The sequence below is a fragment of the Pristis pectinata genome, chromosome 10 (genome assembly GCF_009764475.1).
Source record: "Pristis pectinata isolate sPriPec2 chromosome 10, sPriPec2.1.pri, whole genome shotgun sequence".
NCBI lineage: Eukaryota > Metazoa > Chordata > Chondrichthyes > Rhinopristiformes > Pristidae > Pristis > Pristis pectinata.
The window spans coordinates 67,631,665-67,644,174 of record NC_067414.1 but is presented as its reverse complement, the minus strand read 5'-3'; the positions used below and the strand labels follow the sequence as shown (position 1 = coordinate 67,644,174).

Genomic DNA, 12,510 nt, shown 5'->3' with positions numbered 1-12,510 from the left:
AAACACAGACTGACTGCAGGATCTGATGGCACCATGACTGGAACACTGGCCTATTAATAATACTGCTTAACAGACCAATCGCAGCAGCTCAAGGTGGCTCTCTTCCATCTTCGAAGGCAATTAGGTTTGGACACCTTGCTAGTGAAGCCCACATTCCAAGAAGTGAATAAATAATATTAATAATATTGCAGTGCTACTTTCTATAATTTAGTTGAAACCTAGAAAGTTACTGTTGCTCTTGACTCACTGTATTTGTTGTGGTACTTAAGGAAATGACTTTCTACGATATCTCAAAGTAAAAGTAACGTTTCTTTATATAATTAGTATTATTCTCCATGGTAACACTTCATTCCGGATTCCACAATATTACAAACTTTAGTTTGGTCGTACATAAAATAGTTAAAAAATATATTTGTGCAGTAAATGAAACATACTTTGTTGTATCACCCACTAAGAATTACTCACTGGCCACTTGTTCTGAAGTGTAAAATTAGAAATAATACTGTAAGGAAACTAGCCTTACAAAAGAAAGCAAGCTTGGTTAGAGCTTCAGATTAATGCACGTCAGAGAGATGAGCAGTTTGTACAAATGAAAATTCAACTTCCAGACACAGATTCCTTGACCAGATGATCATTTACTTCATAATCAGTGAAACATCAGTAAAATTTAAAAATGGTGTTCATCCAGTAGTAAAAGCAATTGTATAAAGCAATGACAAATATCACTTTCAAAACAAATTTTACCTTTCAACTTGAAGGTGAAAGATTCCAAAAAGAGCAAAATCTGGCTGAAATCTGCAAATAGAAAGAAAAATAGTTAACCACTACATTCAAGTGCTGTTGGGGAAATTTTCAACTGTAATTCTTGCAACTGTGCCTAATACAGTTTGTCTTGCAAATGCACCACACAGGAAATTCTGTTCAGCTCAATTCACAATTATCAAGGAATACAGAAGTATTTTTAAAAAAATGGTTTGCAAATAGCACTTGACTTGAAGTGGAAAGACTTCTAAAATCAATGGCACCCTTACATAGGTCAGAAGGAAAAGTCTTTCTGAAGAACTGGCTGCTCAATGGACTAATTACAGGCACATCCCAAAGGACAATTCATTCATTACTTCAGTCTAACTCAATCTGTAGCTAACTGCACACTGAAGCATCAGTGCTCATTTTATGAGCAATACATAATTTAAAGGATTCCATCCTTGGGATGTATTCCAAATTGAGTACAACATGCATATGTGTTCGGATCTGAAAGCAATAGGTTGTTTTGTCATGTAACATGTGCTGGACTCTGAGTCACTTTCTCACTATTATTCATGGATACGATCAGAATTTCCTAAGTCAAATGATCATTTACAATAGTATAATGCAAACACCTCCTATCTGTTTTAGAATTGCCACTTAAATTCTTATTTCAGTTTGCTGTTTGAATGTTTTGTTCATGTACCCACCTTTCAAAAAGACTGAGTAAGCACACAGTTTTGAAGTGGTCTTACGGAAGTGTATGGCACTGCAGGATTTTGGTATTTTGATTTTTCATTTACTTTCCAATTATGATTTCTTTCTAGCTAACACACACTGGATGCCCAAAACCAGTGTTAATTAGTAAGTGTCTAAAGATTGTGAAGGAAATCTCTGTTACGTGGCCTGCATAAAGCACTGAAGCTCAAAGGACTGATTGGACATGTTGGTGACTGTCAGTTAAAAAAGAGTTGCAAGGATAAATGCAAGGTCCGACTATCATCAGCAAACAAATTTCATCTGCCCTCGGCCCAAGAAGCGCAGCAAGCTACGAATCCAGAGTAGCCCTGTCTTGTCTGCACTTTGCATGCACACTTTCAAGGAGTGGCTGGGTAGCAAGCAGAATTCAATCACTGCATAATTAATCTCCTCCGTAGGCCAGGGATCATAAGATTAACTGCCTCACTGGTGCAGCTGAGCTCCACAAAGTCAATGAACGTACCCGGGCACTTTCCTGATCTGTACGGCAGATATTGCAAAACGTGATACATTTCCTGAGCCATCAATCACCACTGACCTCTGCTTCCTGTAATCCTGCCTTCAAATGGTAATAAGGTTATTCAGATTGAAGGAAGGCAAAATGTGGTGTTCCACTTGGGTCAGTACTGGGACCATTATTACTCCTGATTCACATTAACATCTTGAAACTGAAGCCCAAGTGGTGCAGTATCAAAATTTGCAGATGATACCAAACTGGGGAGAATAATTAAACTCTGAGGAAGAATGTAAAATTATAACACTTACAACTGGGTGGTTATATAGCAGTTTTGCAGATAAATACGAGGTGACATCTTCTGGTAAGAAAAATAAGGACAAAATCCAGTATATAATAAAATAAAAAAAGTGAACAAGAAAGCAAAGTAAAGAAACAGAATGCAGAATATAGTGTTGATCTTACAGAGAAACTGCAGTGCAGGTAGGCAAATAAAGTGAGAGAGATTGCAAGATCAAGAATTTATCTTTAAGCATATGAGAGGTCCATTCAAGAGTGATGACAGCAGGATAGAAGCTGTCCTCGAGTCTAATGGCAGATGCTCTCAAACTTTTCAAGCACTAACAGTATGCATCTGCAAGTCTCTGAAGAGCCCCTTGAAATTAAGAGCTTTTTTTGATGCAAAAAGCAGTAAGCAATTAAAAGTAGTAAGCAACTTACATCCATCTTAATTTACCAAGAAACTCACTACTATGATATAATACACTAATAGAACAAGCTCAATAAAACTCAGATAATCCACAATCTGACTATTCTGAAGTCCCAATGGTTCAATATCTGGTGCTGATTCCAGCACTCCCTTTCCACTCACCGAGGCCCCAGTTCCTGTGCTGCCTTTCCACTCACGGGGACCTTGTGAATATAATATCCAAAAGAGTTGAATTCAAAGAGTGTTGTGATATTAATAGATGCAACATCCAATAGTCCTGAAAATCTGCTAGTGTGGCACCACGCAAGTCCTGAGCATGCCAGATTATCGGAGTTTTACTGCAAATGGTTTTGTACAGGTTTTAAAAAGTCACTTGCAGTTTGTTTTAAAACTGGGTTACCAGTAAGTAGTGGAGAAGACTGCGGCCAATGATTTTGATGATATATCTGTTTCAGCTTCATTAATAGAACTGATACAGCTTCACACTTCAACATATTAAAGACCATCTTTAATGCAAAAAAAAAGTGCTTGAAAACAAATTGTAATAGTTTGTGGAAGATTTTGGTTGGTGATATGCAATTGAATTCAAATGGAAATTTGAGAAAAGCAAGGTGCTTCACAAAACTACGACAATCTACACCTGAATTGGTGATTTTGTCCAAAGGAGAAATGCTTGGTCAAGCTCTCTGCAGAACTTCAGTCTGACCAATGCATTTTAATGAATTTAAACTTTGTTGATCTTCCTTAATTTATTGCCCACCTTCTGAACTTGCCTTGCAGAACATAGAATAGTACTGTTACACTCTTGGTTGCCAGAGAATAGCATTTTGAAATGCACAAATCTACAACATTTCTGCTGTCTAACTGCCATGTGATTGAAAAACTACATAGAACATAAAACAGTACAGCAAAGGAACAGGCCCTTCAGCTAACTATGTCTGCACCGAACACAACGTCAAATTAAACAAAATCTTTTCTGCATGCACATGATCCATATCCCTCCATTCCCTGCATATCTACGTGTCTATCTAAAAACCTCCTTACACCACTATCGTATCTGCTTCTACCACTAGCCCTGGCAGCCTGTTCCAGGCACCCACCACTCCCTGTATTAACAAAAAACTTGCCCCGCGCTCCTGCTTTAAACTTTTCCCTTCTCACCTTAAGTGCATGTCCTCCAGTATTTGACATTTCTACCCTGGGAAAAAGATTCTGACCATCTACCCTATACAGTATATGCCTCCCATAATTTTATGTAATTCAGCAGGTCTCCCCTTAGCCTCCAGCAATCCAGAGAAAACAACCCCAGTTTGTTCAAATTCTCCTGATAACTAATACCCTTTAATTCAGGCAGCATCCTGATGAACCTCTTCTGCACCTTCTCCAAAGCCTCTACATCCTTCCTGTAATGGGGTGACCAGAACTGCACACAATGTTCCAAGTGCAGCCTTACCAAAGGTTTCCCAACTCTTATACTCATAGCCCCGACCAATGAAGGCAAGCACATCATACGCTGCCTTTACCACTCTATCTACTTGTGTTCCCACTTTCAGGGAGCTATGGACTTGGACCCCAAAAATCACCCTGTACGTCAATGCTGTGAAGGGTCTTACCATTAACTGTATACTTTCCTCTTACATTTGACATCCAAAAGTGCAACACCTCACACTTAACAATTAAACTTCACCTGCCATTTCTCTGCCCATATCTGTAACTGATCTGTATCCCACTGTATCATTTGACAACTTTCTTCAGTGTCTGCAACTCCACCAATTTGAGTTGTCTGCAGATTTACTAACCAACCCATCATTTATATATAACACAAACAATAGCGGTCCCAGCAGTGATCCCTGTGAAACACCACTGGTCACGGACCTCCAGCCAGAATAACACCCTTCCAGCACTACCTTCTTGTTCTATGGGCAAGCCAATTCTGAATCTAAACTACCAAGTCACCGTGGATCTCATGCATTTTAATCTTTTGGATCAGCTTACCATGAGGGACCTTGTCAAATGCCTTACTAAAGTCCATGTAGACAACATTCACTGCCCTACCCTCAATCACTTTCATCACCTCCTCAAAAATTCAATCAAGTTTGTAAGACACGACCAGCACGCCACAATTCCATGCTGACTGTCCCTAATTTGACTATGCTTTGCCAATTACAAATAAATCCTACCCCTAAGAATCCTCTCCAATAGCTTCTCTACCACTGTTGTGAGGATCACCCTATAATTCCCTGGATGATCCCTTTCTTAAACAAAAGGAACAACATTGGCTATTCTCCAGTCCTCCACCCAACTTTTTCTTCAACCAACACATTTTGGTTGGGTTCACTTCTCATGCCTTTTCACATTATTTGGTTAATTTCACACAGGCAACCCCTGTGTTACAACTGGTCGAGTAATGGAAGTTCGCCTTTACAGAATTCACAAATCACTATCCAAAAATTTGAGATATGAAACAAAATTTGCTCTCACGGAACTTGTGAAAAGAAAGTAAATAAACACAAATATATTCTTTTTGAACTCGCAGTTCAAGATACACATGCAAATCTCATGGCTTCATGTTACAGATAATCATGATACGGACTGCTTACTAGGAACGCAACGCCCTATGACGTGGGGGTCACCTGTATTCTAGTTCATTGCAGTGCAACAACATTACGTTGTTCTGGTCTTTGAAAGGCAGTCCCTGATTGGCCAGCTTCCGTTCCTCCTGCCTGATCCACCCCATCCTCCTTATCTGTCGCCAAGAGTATACACCCCCCAAAATAAATAGTTTTTAGATCTCTTTTTAGATGCTAATATGCACTCACACCATAATGGAGATAGGCAGCAATTTTTAGCCTTTGTATATTCTGGCAGAGTCAACCAATGTTAAACAGTTCATGTCTCCTCAAATAAAAACAGCTCAATTTTTAATTGAATGGATCCTTTCTCCACTATTAAATTCTACCAATTTCAAGATAAAATTTATTGAGTGAGCAACTGGAGGTGTCTGCATCTTTGCAACGTTATCATACAGTAATTGTCTAATGGTTTGTCTTTAGGATCCTGGCATGCCTCCTGTCAAGATAGTTTATACCAATGTGCAAAGCACTAACATGGTTGCTTAGTGCAACAAAGTTTTCAAAAGAATCTGATCTGTCTGCATTCCTTCAAGTTCTCATGTGATACAAGAGGGCATGGCATTACGGTAATGGGTGGGAAGTTCAAGGGAGATGTCAGAGGGAGCTTTTTTTACCCTGAGAATGGTTGGTGCATGGAATGCACTGCCTGGGGTGGTGGTGGAGGCTGATACGTTGGTCAAGTTCAAGGGATTGTCAGATAAGCATATGGAGGAATTTAAAATAGAGGGATGTGTGGGAGGAAGGGGTTAGATAGTCTTAGGTGTGGTTTGAAGGTCGGCACAACATGGTGGGCCGAAGGGCCTGTATTGTGCTGTATTGTTCTATGGTTGAAGAGGAAACATAAGGTACAACCCTTTGATTTGTTCTATTTTACAGCCAATGGAATCAAGATGAAATAGGCCCCATTAAAAAACTTAAGCTTGGACTCTGCAATACTAAACACAAAATGGAAGAAATGCAAAACATGGACAGTTACAACAAAGATGAATATTTTCCATACTGAAGGGAACAAAGTGTACTCAAGGACTTGAAATGACAAAGGAGTGACTTATAAACTGACATTATCCTTGATCTACAGATAAAAGCTCAACAGTTGATAAAATATAGCTTTAGCAGTTGGTATTTCACTCAACATTTTTATGGCTGACATCCAGGTTTCCCCAGAGGTTGGTTTAGTCATGAGAAGAAAGCTTCACACAATCCATCCATATCCCAAGCATTGTTTCCCCATTTACAACATTAGATATTTTTCCTTCCTTCTGCAAACAATAGAGATGGTGGTGGTGAGGGATTTACTAAACACTTATTTAAATAAATTCAAAATGAAAATGTTTATGGAGGAAAAAAGTAGTCAAACTCTGCCCATAATGCTGGTATAACAATGGGTCTGTAGTATAAAGTAACAATATTTGCATGTTAATTTATGAATAATCAAGGATCATCTTCACAGAATTTTCACGCAACGTGCCTTGTCAGAACTTCCATTGTGTGCAGGTCAGTGTGCCAAAAGATGCAGACTTAAAGCATGGGCTAACTATCAGCACAGAAATCATGGAAACAAATGCAAATGAGGGATAAAACTAATATGCAAAATATGAACACCCCAAAAATATTACCACATTATTAAAGTACCTACTCCATCGTATTGGGTTGAGTACGGCTTCCACTCAAGTTCAGAGTGCTCTGAGGTGGATGATAAGGCCAACAATGGAACTGACCACTCCGATGTAGGTGGAGCAGGAAGTCACAAGTGGGTGGTAATGTGGGAGTTGGTGCATTCCTTGCCCTGTTTTCGGTGGGCTTTGGTGTATTCCTAAAGAGATTCAAGGTTCTCAGAGTCACACCAGATTGACTGGTCACAGGCTGGGAATTCCCAGGAGTGAGCGAAGACACTACATTTTTTCCAAGGAGCTTTGAGAGCTTCCTATGCCCTCATGGTGATCTCTTGCTATGACAGGGTTCAGATTGCCTGTTTCAGGAGTTGTGTCAGGCGTACAAACAATGTGATCTACCTCCAGAGTTGACAGTGCAATTGGGGCTTCAATGCCAGCTGAAGAGAGGATGCTGAAGTTGCTTTGCTTATCCTACCAATGCATTTGGAGGATTTTTCCAGATACAGTATTGGTGGTATCCCTCCAGTTGTTTTGAGGTGCTCGTAGATAGTCTATGACTCTGAAGCGTGCAATGGGACAATGGTCATAGTTAGCTGGTACACCATGAATTTTGTGCTGAGTTTAAGTGTTGATCTTCAAATACTTCTCCCCAGAGGGCTGCAATGATGCACCAGAGGCACTAGGGGATTTCATCATCCAAGTCCACCTTCATGAAGAGATGCCTGACTAAATACAGGGAGAGGTTCACATTTTCCAAGGTCTTGTTGTGGACCTTTATTATTGGCAGGCAGCATTGTGCAGTAAGGGCAGGTTAGTAGAGAACGTCTTTTTTGGGCATGTTTAGCATAAGGTCCATTCTCTCATACAATTCAGCAAACAAGTTAACAATGATTCTGAATTCAGCCTCTGAATGTGCACATATGCACGTAATCTGCATACAGCTGCTCAATGGAGTGGAGGCAACGAAGGCTGAACGGTTTTCCATTCACCCTCTGGATTTGCTCCAATCCAGTGGGCAGCTTGTGGGATGGGAGGTGCAATATTGTGGGATGAACAACTGAAAAGAGGATTGGAGCAATGAGGAGACACAAGAGACTGCAGATGCTGGAAATCTGGAGCAACACACAAAATGCTGGAGGAACTCAGCAGGTCAGGCAACATCTATGGAGGGAAATGGACAGTCGACATTTCAGGTCGAGACTCTTCATCAGGAGTGATGATACAGCTTTCCTTAACACCAGTGTGCACTGAGACTGGGTCCGTGGTGGACCCAATTCAAGCTCTATGATCACTTCCAAAAGACTGTCATCTACTCAACGAATTGTAATTCTATAACTGCAGAATCTAAAATTATTGGCATGCAGCAACAGAAATCAGGTCATACTAAAGACCACTAGAGGGAAATAAAAAATAAAATTAATAGAGAATAGAATATTTTCAAGGTGTGATATATGCATTATATCATTCCAAGATCTAGTGAAGACAAAATCCTCGCGCTCTCTTGAATATCTGTGGGATATGGTTTGCAAACTCGGCTCTTAATAAAAACCAGTAAATGGAGCATCTGATTATACTGAAGGGAAAGGGCAAGGGCAAGACTAGGTATTCCACACTGAATTCATTGATTTTAAGTCAGAGCTCTAAACATGGCAACTAATGACATGATTGTATGATGTTACTCTCTCAGCAGGCAATGCCTATAAAGCTAAATATTATAAATATTTGTCACACAATACAACGAATGAGAGGCACTAAAAATCATCCCTGACCTGTGAGCCTGTTAGCATTGCACTTCCATTTACAGGAGTTATACCTTTACCTCCCAATAGCATAGCAGGTTCAACCCACTTCTAATGGTTCAACTTTAAGCAGCTTCAATTTCAAGTAAATCCTGCAGCAATGTTCCTGGTAAATATTTATTCAAGTACTTTGAACATGAAAACAGTGGATTTGCCTGATAGTTCAGGAAAAGTGACAACTTGTCATGAAAAGATGCTGGAAAGACAGAAAAGAAAATGTTTGATGCATGTTCTTGGTGATAAATTAGCTAATCTCCACACAGCGGCATTAAAAGGAACACACAAGGAAGTCCGAATTTATATTTTGATTTAAGAAAAGCCAGGAAAACAGTAACATGAAAATTATTAAAAATGAAAATTATTAATTTGAAAATTGCTCCTCCCCCAGCATTGCAGAGTGATAAAACATAGAATAGTTGCAAAGGAAAAAAAAACTGAAAATATTCATGCAATAGAGGAAACATATTTTCTCCTCCTGAGTTTCCTTTTCCTTACCAAATAATGAGGTGCCACCTCAGTAATGTTATCAATGGGAGTCATGTATCACAGAGAAGGCATCTTCCAACAAGAGAGCTGTCTAAAACTGGTAAGACAAGCGTGGGTGTACTAAGCTTTCACACTTGCCAATGTTTGGTTGCAAAACAGCCCTGGGCGCAAGTCACCGGCTCACTCTCGGAGAAATTAAATGGAGAACTTCACAGAAGAAAATCTCAGAAAACCTCCAGGAAATAATGTGGAACAAAGCTGGAGTGCATGAACAGCTCAAGAAAATTATTAATTAAAAGTTATTGTTGAAGAAATTAGTGGAACTAAAAGGTGGTAAATCCCCAGGACCCGATTCAGTGTTTTAAAGGAAATGGCTATGGAGATAACCGGATGCACCGGTTGTCATTTTACAAAATTCCATTGATTCCTGTACACAATGGATTAGAGAGTTGCAAATGTAAGACCACGAAGAAAGAAAGGACGGAGAGAGAAAACAGGGACCTATAAACCATTCAGCTCGATATCAGTACTAGGGATAATACCAGAATCTATCACTAACAAAGTGGTAGCAGAACATTTAGAAAATAATAGTAGGATAGAGCAGAGTCAACATAGATTAATTAAAAAGGATGTGAGGTTTGAGTTAGCTGCCAAAGTTTATTTGATGTTGTAAACTGGCAGAATAGATAAGGGGAAACCAGTGGAAGTGGTTTATTAAATGGCCTTTGATAAGATGTCAAAAGAGATTAGTAAACAAAATTGGAGCACATGGTAATATGTTGGTGTGGATTGAGGATCAATTAATAGATAGAAACAAATAGGAACAAATGGGTCATTCTTAGGTTGGGAGGCTGTGACTACTGGGGCGTCACAGGGGCCCAGGCCTTTCACAATCTATATCAATACCTTGGTTGAGAACAGCAAATATATCGAAGTTGCTGATTAGAAATGCTAGAGGTCATGAATTTAAGGTGAGAGGGAACAAGTTCAAAGGACATGTGTGAGGCAAGTCATGGGTGCCTGGAATGTGCTGGCAGGGGTGGTGGTGGAGGCAAATATGATAGAGGTGCTTAAGAGGCTCTTAGATAGGCAAATGAATGTGCAGAGAATGGAGGGATATGGATATCGCATAGGTAGAAGGGATTAGTTCAGTTATGCATTTAGTTACGAGCTTACTTAGTTCGGCACAGCATTGAAATGTAATAGGTTATGTCAGGATAGACGAGGGGCCTGATGTTTTCCCTGGGCTGGAGGAATTAGAACCAGAAAGGGCCTGTTCCTGTGCTGTACTGTTCTATGTTCTATTATAAAAAGCTGAATGGCAGTGCAGGCCATGGCGAGGATGAGGCATGCAGACAGATCATGTGAGTAGACAAGTGCAGGCCTGATACTGTGAAAAAAGGCATGATGCGGTTTGGTAGGGGAAAACAAAAAGGAAGCTGGAGTATTTTTCCAATGGTGAGAAATTGGAAGGTGCTGACGTTCAGAGGACCTGGGTGTCCTTGTACACAAATGACTGAAAATTAATATGCAGGTACAACAAGCAATAGGAAGGCAAAGGTATGCCAGCCTTAAATGCACAAGGATTTGAGTATAAGAGTTGAGCTTCTTGTCCCTATAATGTATGGCCCCAGTGAGACTGCACCTGGAAAATTGCCTAAAGGTATGGTTTCCTTACCCAAGGAAGGAAACACTTTTGATGCAGGAATTGCAGTGCAGATGCACCAGATTGATTTCTGCATTGGAGAGGGCAACGAATGAGAGGTGATCACGTTGAAATGTAACAGATTATGTCAGGATAGATGAAGGGCCTGATGTTTTCTCCTGGGCTGGAGGAATTAGAACCAGGAATCATGACCTCAAGTAATTCAGGACTGAAATAACAATAAACTTCTTCACACTGGAAGATGGTGGATCGTTGGAATTCTCTACATAAAAGGGCTGTGAAGGCCCAGTTGCTAAATATATTCAATAAAAAGACTGATAGATTTTTTTAAAGATATTCAGGAAATCAAAGGATGCAGAATTAGTGCAGGAAAGTGTCAGTAAGATAGAAGATCAGCCAGGATCTTATTGAATGGCAGAGCAGGCATGGCCTACTTCTGCTTTTATTTCTCATATTCTTACATGTGGTGCACAGCAGACAGGATTTAAGAAAAGTTGGACGTACTTGTGAGCCAAGGAACAAAAAAAAATCAGTTCAGTTCCAAAAGTTATGGCACTTAAATTGATAAAGCAATCAGACATGATAATTATTAAGATATCTTGGATGTTTATAACAGAACAACTGAGCAAAGGACACCTTTGAGGAACCTACGTAAGTGTGCAAGCTGAATTTTGTCAAATTTGTACGAGACACAAGTGTAACTGGAATAATAAACCACAAATTCATCTGCCTAACATCAAGTATTCTGGGTGTTACGCTAACTATTATCTTGGCCAGGGTTCTTGAGCCTGGGTATAAGGAAGCAGGCTTCTTGCTTCAGAGGCAGACTGAGGAAAGCGGAAGTGAACGGCTGACTGGGTGAGTGAACTGTATTCCAAGACAGTCTGTCCTCAATCCAGTGAATGGTCCAATACGCTGCCCTGACTAAATTTGATGAGACTTAATTAGGTTCCTTCTTTACTAGCCTAAATTGATCACTGTCATCTGCATGAACAACGTACTCTAAGTAATGGCAGATCAGTAAAAGAGTCATCGAATGATACAACCAGGATGGCGCATCAACTCATCATTCTCCAAAAGTCAGCCCTATTTGCCTGCTCTTTCCACACACTCTGGCAATTTTTTTTTCCTTTTCAAATATTTATCCAATTTCCCTTTGAAAATAATACACAGCTTACCATTAATAACACTGATTAACCACAGTGCATCCTGCATTTGGCACCTTCCCAGGTAACCATTCAAACCATTGAAATCCTACAGTGCTGTTGTCAAGACAGCCTTAAAACCAGAACACAGTGTCAATGGAGTTCCCAAGCACGATAAAGGCACACACACCTCAAGTTGCAATTTTTCCCCCCTGTAAACTGCACTCTGATTGCAGTGAAACTCTTCCCTTTCTAAAACTTAGCACATATAACAAAATTTTTGCACACCATGTTTTATTTTGTAGAGGACTGGCACAGAACACACACAGTCTTGTGCTGCTAACTGCCAAGTATTAGCATAACATTTTCAGAGCCTGTATTACTACCACACTTTGCACTACAGGGTTATGGCGAATAGGCAGGAAAGTGGAGTTGAGGCCATGATCAGATCAGCAAGGCTCTTAATGAATGGTGAAGCAGACACAACAGGCTGTATGGCCAA

At 40.0% G+C, this 12,510-nt stretch overlaps 1 protein-coding gene across 5 annotated transcripts in view; it reads right to left on the bottom strand.

Moving 5' to 3' along the window:
- The window catches only part of LOC127574945 (CYFIP-related Rac1 interactor A), a 171,117-nt gene that overhangs the window by 70,137 nt on the left and 88,470 nt on the right, over positions 1 to 12,510 (bottom strand). For all 5 annotated transcript variants that reach the window (XM_052024485.1, XM_052024484.1, XM_052024487.1 and 2 more), the window contains one exon: positions 745 to 795. The gene's annotated coding sequence lies outside the window, so the exon portion shown is untranslated. The remainder of the gene's footprint in view (positions 1 to 744; positions 796 to 12,510) is intronic.